Consider the following 11,123-nt stretch of genomic DNA (forward strand, 5'->3'; position numbering starts at 1 on the left):
GGAGAGTAAAGCTTTCACTGCTTTTAGAGCAAGATTACATACTTGGGAAATTCAAGAGAATCATCTGAGAAACTCCCACAAACAGGAAGACTGTTAATAAAATACAGGCACCAACTTCAGCGACACCCACCCCAGGCTTCAGGATGAGGGACGCTGGTTGGAGCAGGGGACCCTGGGAGCCTGAGCCCGCTGCTGCACTTTGCCGACGACGAGTCTCTGGTCAGAGCAGTGCTGTGTGGGATACCACATGACAAAGGTGTTTTGTAAATCACACTTTTGGCAGATGAATTGTGGGCAGCCAGGCCTGCTCAGGGAGGAGGGGATCATGGCCTCTGCCAACACAGAGACACCCAGCAGAAGGGACAGACAAGGGGACTGGTGGAGACAGTCTTGGGTCCTCAGTGCTGCGGGATCAGGAGGGCTGTCTGGAAGAGGTGCTGTCTGAAGGTGAGTCAAGCAATAGCAGGAGGACCACAGAGCAGCATCGGAGAGGCCCGGGCCTGGTCGCCCGATGGGCAGTCCTGCAGCCGGGCTCAGTGAAGCGATGCTGCCTGCTGGCCAACGGGAACAGGAGGAGGAATGGGAGCACGGTGAGCAGACGAGGATGTGCAGTGCCAGGCTGTCCGAGGAGGAAGGGCCTAGGCTGAGGGCCAGGGCCAGTAGCATCATTAGAGGGATTCGGGGTGCAGCCTGCAGTGGGTGACAGTCAGAGGCAGTGAGCCCAAAAGGACTGTCTGCAAATTTGTGTGCAGTGTTTCAGTAGACATTTATTATTTTTAACAAAAATATCCCTGTAGTTAGTTATAATAACAAAACCATTTTCGTAAGCCCAGTTTACATGCATCACTAAACCTGCAAGGCTCAGACGCCACACTAACTTATTTTTGAACCTTCTAATATGCTCCAGTCAGGGCTGTCGTTACCCAATTACAACACTTCCCATCACACGGTTTCGCCTGCAGGCGCTATGAGCTCACTGTCACTTTCCTTGTTGCTAGTGTTGTTATAGTCGCTGATGTCACATGTTCTGGTGTTTCAGCTACACTATGGTGAGTGGTGTTTGTGAACCTGTATCAGTAACTTTTGGAGAATGAAGTCGTCATTAAAGGGAAAGGAAGTAAAAAATGACGAGGTTTCTGCTCAGTTACCAATAATGTAACTAGTAACAATTCAATGTACTTTACATTTTGTTTAGTATTCATATAACCTAAGAAGTATTACATGGAAGCAATTTACAGCTATTCATCACATTATTGTGTGGCTGGCACAGGACCTGGCAGTGTTTCATTCTGTTGTACATAGGGTCGCTACTGATTCAATGGCCATAACGTTTTATGATTAAAGTGGGTAACAAACATTACTAAGGATTCTGTATGGTCCATGGGATGGGGGGGGGTGTGTGACAACCTGGGTGAGAGGGACAGGGGAGGGCAGCTCCCTCCAGGGTGGAGGTCCTGACCTTGACTGTCCACCAGACCCACCTCTGGAGATCCCAAGTCCACAGGGGATCTCCCCACTGCTCCAAGGGGAAGAGAGAGAACTCTCCACTGAGGCGCCTGCCCTTTGTGAGGGTCTTGGAGGTCAAAGGGGCAAAGCGGAATCCAGGTCAGAGGACACTGTGCCTGGTGTGCATGGGGTGGGCGAGGAGTGCACCGGGATAGACCAGAGCGGGACGAGCCCAGCAAGGCACCTGGGTGAGTGGTCAGGGCTGCCGGGCTGCTGGGCACTGCACCCCAAACAGCAGGCAGAAGGCCTCGAGCAAACAGCTCAGGGAGGGGTGGCCAGACCCCCGAGGTCCCAGTGGCACTGAGAGCCCCAAGACTGGGGCCTTGGGGGTCTGGCCGCCTCCAGAGCTGTTTGCTCAGGTCTATCTGCCTTGAGCATTGAGCTCTTTTAAGATCTATCTGCGTGGATCAAACCGAGAACAGCAACATGAAAGAGGAGACTGGAAACAGGCCAGTGCATCTGCGTTGACGAGCATGGAATCATTTGGAACAGGGCAGTGGGAATGGTTGCACAACCTGAAGAATGTCACCGATGTCACTGACTGGAACATGTAGAAACTTGTATGTTCTGCTGTGCACTGTCTCAACAACAAAAACGAGACACATCTTTGCAATGTGTGTTTCTGAAGAAGGGTGTCTGCAGATGCCGAGTGGCCAAGGGGCGGACTGTACCAACCAAGATGTCGTCTGTCGGTGTCACACCCACTCTCTACAACTCCGCTTGGTGCTGGCGCTGGAGCTTGGCCAACTTCTCTGCTTCGCCAGCTGGCAACCTGTTGGCTTTATCCAATGGGGGCACTTGAGGGACACGTGAAAGCTGGAGGAAGCAAAGGCCCTGCCCCTTCCTGCCCGTGTCAGCATTCCCTCGACCTCATCTCTTCCCCTGTGGCTGTCTGTCCTCCTAGTGGTGGCTGAATCCAGTTTGCAGCTCCCAGCTCTCGAGGCAGCCCCACTGCCCCTTCAGATACCAGCCCCGGCTGAGCAGACCCGTCCACAGAGCTAACTGTTCCCATAGCTTGATTCTGGTGGTTTCTCTTTGCCTTCTCAGTTACCACATTAACAAGTCTTTGCAAACCCACTGCCATCAAGTAGACTCTCTTAGCGACCCCCACTGGGCTCCCAAGGTTGTAAATCTTCACAGAAGTAGATTGCCACATCTTCCTCCCATGAACCAGCTGGCGAGTTTGACCTGCCAACCTGGGGTCAGCAGCCAAATGCCACACGCACTCTGCCGCCAGAGCTCCCGATTCTTCATGTAACGTTGCGCACGGCTTATCTCCTATTCAGGCCGAGACTGAGCTACAGAAAGGGGATTTCCGTCCACTGAAACTGAGTCTCAAGGCGGCATTAAGTCCTCTTTCAACAAGAACTGAGGCTCTGCACATTCTCGCCCACGGGCCTAGTCATTGAGACGCCCCACTCGTCCATCTTCAGACTAAGCTACTAAGTCCAAATAAAACCCACTGAGCTGTGGCCCAGAGTAAGATATGTCAGAATCCAATTAAAATCCCATTCTTTGAACTTCCTTTGATTCCAATATCATTACCTCAGGTTGAGAAGAGTTACAACTTACACCCGTATTTTGATGTTAAAGTACATTTTGATGCTGTATGGGAAATGAATTTGCTTTGTAAACTTTCACCCAAATCACAGTAAAAATTAAAAACAAAGTGCGTTTCGACAATGACCAACATCACTTAGGAAGTGCTCTCGGAGGTTCCTGCAGTGGTACTGGCATGTAGGCTCTTCCACTTTCTGTCCTGGAAGGCACTTAAAGCGGAGACCACACTGAAGGGCAGAAACCGCAGCAGCCCACCTCCCCTGTATGAAAGAGGCCACACGCTGGTTCTTGCTGACAGTCCCATTTATTACTGCAGTAAACAACTGCTGGGAAAGTGCAACACTGACCCCTCGGCACGGCCTCCACTCCTTCTCCGCGGCCAACCTGGAAACTCATTCTTGGGCATCATGGACCACAGGTGTCTCTCTGGGTGGGAAATCACTGCCGCTGCCAGTGTCACAAGGAAAACGCACTCATGCACGCGCGCGCGCACACACACACACACACACAGATAAAAAGAGAGGAGGAGTAGGGGCAGTTTCAAATGAAAAACTCCTCAAAGGAGCCATGGGGAAACAGCCCCGCCTGTGCAAAGGGGAGACTGACTCCCCCGCTAGCAGCACCCTAACTTGCTCATTAGGTTGGGCCTGTAGACTGTTTCCCCTCCGCCTGTAGAACAGGTGAGCCCAGAACCCTGTGTCACATCTCAGTCAAATAAACGAAAAGACCTCTGAGCTCATCCGGGGAAATGGCCGGTTTGGGCAAAGTGCCTATTCAGTCTCCCACTGGCCGTGGTCAGGCAGAGGGCCTGGGATGACAGTAGGGGTAAGGGAGTGCCCCCTTACTCTAACCAGCACAGGGCCCGTGTATGCTCACTAGGGGAAGAGAACTTTCAAATACTGCAACGCAAAGGAGGAAGGGAAAACATGACTGCTCCAGAACCGTTAGACTCAGAAATCTGAACAAATGAAACAAAAAGCAAAAATATGGATCATACAACAAACCACTCAGCCTGACAAAACCCTCACTCGTGAACACATTAAAGATACACAGACACACAGACAGACACACACAGTCAGGCAGACACCCAAGGCGGGCAAATCCCAGTGCCGGCTCTCTTTGGAACTTCCACGGCAAATCTGAGTTTAGGCAAATGCGAAGGCCACCCTGGGGTCTAAACGATCTTGGGAGGCCACCTTTGCTCTCGTTTTAGCCAAGGGTGCTGCTCGACACGTGCAAGCCCCTCACCAGAGTCTGACGCCAGACGTCCTTCTTCGTATCCCAGGAGTGGGGACCACGGCTGGAGCTTCCTGTCTGACCCACCCCCACCTGTAAAGGAAGCACCCCGTCTGGCCCTGGTACTCCCCTACACTTTCAGGAAAAGCAGCTCCCAACACTGGCAGCTGGGGGTTGTTCAGGAGCTGGACGGGAGGACGAGAGTACAGATACAGGGAGGAATAAACGCCCGTCTCTCTCAGGATTTCTCTGAGACCAGGTGGCTAAGGATGACCCGAGCCGTCAAGGATACGTTTAAAGAGGGGCCTTAATTTAAGGTACTGCGATCTTCGCTCTCAAGAGCCCAGTAAGACAGTGCTGCTTGGAGACTGCCGGGGGACTCTTCCTCGTGACTTCTTTGAATCCCAGCTGCTTTTCTGGCCTGACTCGAGTCCTTCTCTAGGAGTGAAGGCCATTCCTACAGCCGGCCCAGACATCACAGGTCAGCAGACACTGCCACCACACATACCAGGTGACGAAGACAAAGGCTCCCAGCCACCGCAGACAGGCACTGCCATGCAAACAAGGCCATCCACCCAGGTCACCTTTCCCCTAGTGTTCCAGTTTCGGGAACAGAGGATTGACCTCACTAAGTGTGAACACCCGGTAACGACCAGCTGGGACCAGGTGTGCAAGAACCCAGAGACGGGCCTGACCCACAGGCCCTGCTCACATGGGAAAACGAGTGCAGTCGTTGCCCTCGGCTCCAAGTCCTGCCCTTGGAAAATACATTATCATCTAAAACAGTCTGGGTTCTGTGCCAGTTAATCACCAAGGCCTGCCTTCGAAGCTGCCGCAGGGACCCAGTGTGGCCACTGGGTTACAATTCTAAGTGCAGCAGTGCCTACAAAGGCAGCAGAGGAGAGTCCCACAGGTGGGAAGACTCGAGGGCATGAGGCAGGACACGATACAAAATCCTGGGTGGCCATCACACCAGGGACACATTTTCAGAAAGTTGGGGGCTGGGGGAGAGGGGAGAGAAATAAACCAACTGTCCGAATAATTTAATGGCCGAGCTAGAAGAGAGCACTTACAGCGGTTGCAGACTCTCCGACAGAGAGCTCCTCCTGATGCACAGACATTCCTAATACTGCTACCTCTCAGCGACAGCTCTGGGGCCCACCTGGCAGGAGTGGGCACACAGCGCCAGGCGGCCCCTGGACAGCAACGTGAAAGGCCGAGCTCCCCCCACGGAACCCCATTAAAAACACAGTGTGTCTGTAACAAAGTCACGTCTTCTGATTCTCCGCTTTATAAAGTCAGCGATGCCGGAGGCGTCTAGTGGAATCCGTCCTCCAGGGATGAGTGCAAAACGGGAGCCCAGGACTCAGGGCCGTCCGTTCAGTGAGCAGATGGAAGGACTGGCTGGAGACCTCCCATCCATTCGGACACACACACACACACAGACAAGGATTATTGCCAGCTTGCGTACTTTCACAATGTGATTTTTGTATTTCGAAAGCTTGAATTGTCCCTGAAAGAAAAAAATGGGAGAAAACGGAGCATTTAATACCTAGTTCATCTCTACGCAACCACACACATGGGGGTAGGGGTGGGGGTAAGGTGCTGGAACTCAGGGCTTGAAGCCCCACGACACACCCAGCATCTCGCCTCCTGACCAATCCAGGGTCAAAACAGACACCTGTCCCCAAGGCCCTTCGAAGCCTTCGACTTAACAGCGACCGATGGGGAGCCCAAAGGCAAATCAGTAGGGACATGGTTAATATTAAAGTGACGGTGCCTCATACAAGGGGGCACTGTGCAGCGTACACAAACTCACAAAACCAAAAATAAGCAAGCTTGCCACCAACACGGAAAGAGTTGCAAAACGTAGTGACATTTGGTGCAGAGAGCACACACAGATAGTCCACGGCCTTGTGGGTAAGTCGGCGGACGGGGAGAAGTCATATGTTCACATTTGTTCATACATACGTAAACTGTACGGATAGACCAAGAGACCAAACACCAAACCCACTGTCAGTCAGTGCATTCTGACTCATAGCTTCCCTATAGGACAGAGTAGAACTGTCCCAGAGGGTTTCCAAAGCTGTCATCTTTACAGAAACAGACTGTCTCATCTGTCTTCCAAGAAGTGATTAGTGGGTTTGAACCTCTGATCTTTTGTTTACCAGCCAGATGTTTTAACCACTGTGCCATCAAAAACCAGTAACAGTGGTTCTCTGGGATGGGGTGGGGCACAGTGGCAACTGCACAGGTGGAGTAAAAGCATGGGAGACATTTTAACACACACACTTAAAACACTTCTAAACAATTAACTATTAAAACTAACTAAACATAAAAACCTAGCTAGCTGCTTCTGAAAGGAGAGGATATTCAAGGTGAAATCTGGGGCCCCTTCACATGGAAACCTGGCTGTAAGTCTCAAAGGGGGGTATGCACATGCACATGTGCCGGGGCAAGGTGGGGGTTGACTGTACAGTGTCCCCTTAGTCACTGCTGGGAGCAAACAGGCTTGGCTATCTAACGGTCACACTAAAAAGCCATGCCTTCATGGCCAATCACCTCCATGAACAACTGCTACCTCTGCCATGAGACCAGAACCTGACGGTGCCTGGCTACCATGACTGGACATTTTGAGCCAAGATTCTATACAAGAATCCTGATCAAAAGGGGGGAAATGCAGAATGGAATTTCAAATTCTCATGGACTCCAGACCTTCTGGAGCCATTAAAGCTGGATAAACTCCCAAAGCTACTGCCTTGAGAGAGAATTTTTAACCTTAAGCCAAAAATACCCCTTGAAGCCCTCCGAAAACCAAGCAATAGTCTAGCTTCCCTAGTGACACGTGTCTGCTTGGAGCACCGTGCTCTGCCCTCTAAGAACTATGTATGTGGATCCAAAGGACAAGAGCAACCTGGGAGCAGACAGAACACCAGGCTCCACTGAATTTACGTTCACGAGGGAGGAACAACTCAGAAGGGGAGGGTGAGTGGCTGCACCACGGAACCGAGGTCACTGAACTGTACATGACAAACTGATGGGCTGGTGTATGTTGAGCTGTGTGTATTCTCAGCAACAAAATAAATGCAATGGAAAGAACAAAATCCCGTGGAGCACAGTCCTCGGACACATGAGGTCGCCAACAGGCAAAAAAAAAAACCAACCCAGTGACCTCTTAGTTCACATCCCATGGGAACCTCGAATCCCAGGGCTGGACGGGTGCTAAGATGCCCAGGTCTGCCATACTCGCCAAGTGCTGAAGACTTACACTGGCCTGAAAGGTCCCAAAATTCTATTAACCCAGACTCTGGAGTCATTAGTTCAGTTCAATTTTAAAAGGACATTTTAGAAATTCTGGCTTTAAGTGACCTGTCCTAAAATTGCTCTAACTGGGAATAGGGCAAGTGGCCCTGAGGAATTGAACACTGAAAGACGGTGCCTGGCCCAGCATCCTGGCTAGCAGACTCCCTGCCTGGACAGGGGTGAGCCCCCTGCAAGGCATGGACGCAGTGCAAGGTGAACTCAGACTTGGGGAGGTAACACTTATCCAAAAAGCCTGTAACAGGGCACGTGCTCTGCACCCCAGCCACGGCTCAGGTGTCTACAGTTACTGAGTACTTCCTACTGATCCTATCAGAGGAGTGGAAGGCAGAGCAGAGGGCACTTAATGGGTGTTTTTTTTTTTTTTTCAGGCCAATGCTATAAACAACCCCTTCTAAAGGAGGTCCCTCGGAGGGGCCGCCCGTTCTAGCAGCCACGAGGAGGACAAGAAGGAGCCTATCACATCAAGCAGAGGTGATATGTGTACGTGTGTGGAACTGCTAGACCCTCAGGGACCTGGTGCTGCTCTACCGAGCCTGCATCCCAGAAGGCGCTTGACCCTGTGTTCCTCTAATAACAAAGAAAGCGATGACAAGGGGCTGGACCTGTGTTTGGCCCCCCTCCAGCGCTGCACAGTACCCGGCTGAGAATGACCAGGAAGTGCAGGGCAGGTGGAGTCAGAGCTTCTCCTGATGAGGGAGGAGGGCTCGCTCCTGGAGCACAGGGGAGGGGGAGCTGCTCAGCGATAGAAAGAAGGGAATTTAGGGGGCAAGTCGTCACCAGGAGCAACTCATCTTATCTTCTGGAAGAATCTCTGTCCTGTGCTGGGGGTGGGCCACAAATCAACCCTTCTCTGTGACGGGCAGATGCTCAGGTTTGTTCCAATTTTTTCTATTACCATAGATCTCACGTACTTGGACACGTTTTTGGGAGGGACCATTTCCTGGAGAAGGACACCATGCTTGGTTAAGTCGAGGGTCAACGAAGAAGAGGAAGACCCACAACGAGATGGGCTGACCCGGTGGCTGCAACCATGGGCTTACACACAGCAACCACTGTGACGATGGTGTAGGACAGGGCAGCGTTTTGTTCTGTTGTACATGGGGTCGCTACGAGCCAGAACGAACTCGATGGCACCAAACAACTTGAAGGTCAGAAAACCTAACAAGTCCAGTTGTTCCAAGGCCTGTTTGCAAAGTGGAAGAGGAGACTCTGCTGCGTTTGTCACAATTTGAGGGGCACGACAAGAACAGGCCGCTGCAGGCTGGAGGCACGGCCCCTTGGGCTCTGGTCAGCCTTTCCACAGAAAGGGGGCTGAGGACAGTTCACCAGCACCAAGCTGAGTCTGAAGAATCTGTTCACCTGCAGCCAGCGGGGCACCGCGCCCGGGCCCTGGCCCCAGCCTGCAGTGCACAGGCGGGGAGGCGTAGAGATAGGTACCAGCGGTCACAGACCATTCCAGTTGTTTGCAGATGGGATCTCATGCTTTCAAAGCAAACACACCCTCAGGAAATCCAGGTGAGTTCCCGACAGCTAGCCTCCAGCCCCCGTGCAGCGCGGGGATGGGCTGTGTGCGGGGCACCGAGCAGGACACACGGCCTGAAGGCCCAAAGGACGCCGTGTTCCTTTTGTCCTGAAGACAGGGGCCTAAGAAATGCCAGACAGGCCCCATCCAGGCCATTTCCAGGGTCCCATTCCCGGGGATCTCAAATCCTCTGAAGCAGGTTTGTGCTCTGCTGTCTCAAGACCATTTCTTCTAGAGAAATCAGTGACAGGTTCAAGCTCTGGAAACAAGGCAGAGGTTAACCTCTGAAGTGGGCGACAAAGGCAGCTGGTCACTCAGAAGGATGCCCTCCACCCTTGTTCTGAGCTACCCTCGACAGTGCTGGGGCCTCCAAGTGACCCCAGGTCAAGGAAAAGCTGGGAGTCACCCGAAGTAGAACCCCGAGTGTCCGCTCTGAGGGGCACTCACCCACGGGCCTACACGCTTAAGCATGCCAGGGGCTTCAGAGGAGCCCTCTCTTGCTGCTAGCTGTCCACCCCCGGGCCAGCTCTGGCTTCCTCGCCTCGCCCTGCATGGCAAATAAAACTGCAAAGCCTTCCTAGGGACCCAAGCAAAAACCAAACCCACTGCTGTTGAGTCGATTCCAGGAAATCACAGTGCTCCTAAAGGGCAGAGTAGAACTGCCCCATAGGGTTTCCAAGGCTGCCATCTTTATGGAAGCAGATGGCTTTCTCCTGTGGAGCATCTGGTGGGTTTGCAGCCAAGGGCTTTAACCATTGCACTACCAGGGTTCCCCTTCCTAGGGACAGAGGAGCACATTCCAACCTCTAATCTCCAACTGAGTGCTGCCAACCCCACTTTCAAACCAAAAAAAATCACTGCTGTCCACATGCTGGCCCAAACCCGAAAGGAACCAAAATCCCCGGCCAGCAGCAAACAGGGCCTTCTCCTGAAGCCCTGGTTCAAGGACAATACTTATTTGTAACGAAGACCAAACGAAACAGTCCTAAATTAGCAGCCATCCTATGGAAGGACATAAAATACCAAATAAATGGAGAAAAAGTATCTGTGGTTCTAGAATTGTCTAAATAAGAGTTTTTCTACCAAACTTCTTCAGAGACCATGATCTGCCTGGGTGTGGGGTGAGCAGGGGGAAGGGTCGGGGTTTGAGACGGCTGCAGCATCTCTTCAGGACACACCCTGCACTGAGTGGCCTCCGCCAACAGATGAATCACAAAGCCCTGTGTGGACCCTCGCGCCCTCCGACGTCCATGGCTGGGCTTCGAGCAGCAGAGCCCAAGGTGAGGTGCTCCCTTCAGCTGCCCCCTCTGCCCCCACAGGTGGCACCCACGTGTGCAGGCACTCAGGGATGTGCATCTAAGATCACGTCGGCTCCACAGAGCACTGAGGCCCACCCTCTCTCTGTGGGCCCGCCTCTGTTCTTGATGGAGCCTCATTTCATCCTACGAAACGGGGACTCGGAAGCAGCTACCTGAGCTGCAATTCTGTCCCAATCCCAGAAGCTTCTCAGGGATGAAGGTGGGATGGTACTCCCTCATCTATTTGTCTCATTCAGAATAAACTCAGCCAATGCCCTCCGCTACACAGACACAGACTCGGGGTCACCTCAAAGTACAAAAACCCTCCTAATGAACGCTCTGGCTGAGCTGGGTTCCAGCTCACCGTGCCTCTCCTTCCCAGGACTCACAATGGTCCAGCTGCAGTAAGGCCTGGAGCCGAGTCTCTTGCGCAGCCCTGAAATCCCCCCCAGGTCACTTTCAGAGCTGAAACCCCAAGTTACAGCACTATTTCCTCGACCTGACCAACACCACCAGCAGACAAGAGACAGACTCTCCCCTCACTTGAAGCAGGGCCTGTGGAGTGGCCTACAGTCACCAGACAGCGCTGGATGGCCTAAAATGGCCACGCCAGAGTGCAGGCAAAGCTCTGTGCCCACATCTAATCGTTAGAGGCTGGCCTCAAAAGTGGTCTGAGA

This window comes from Orycteropus afer, unplaced genomic scaffold, assembly GCF_000298275.1.
Source record: "Orycteropus afer afer isolate SDZICR_OR568_19922 unplaced genomic scaffold, OryAfe1.0 scaffold00006, whole genome shotgun sequence".
Taxonomy (NCBI): domain Eukaryota; kingdom Metazoa; phylum Chordata; class Mammalia; order Tubulidentata; family Orycteropodidae; genus Orycteropus; species Orycteropus afer.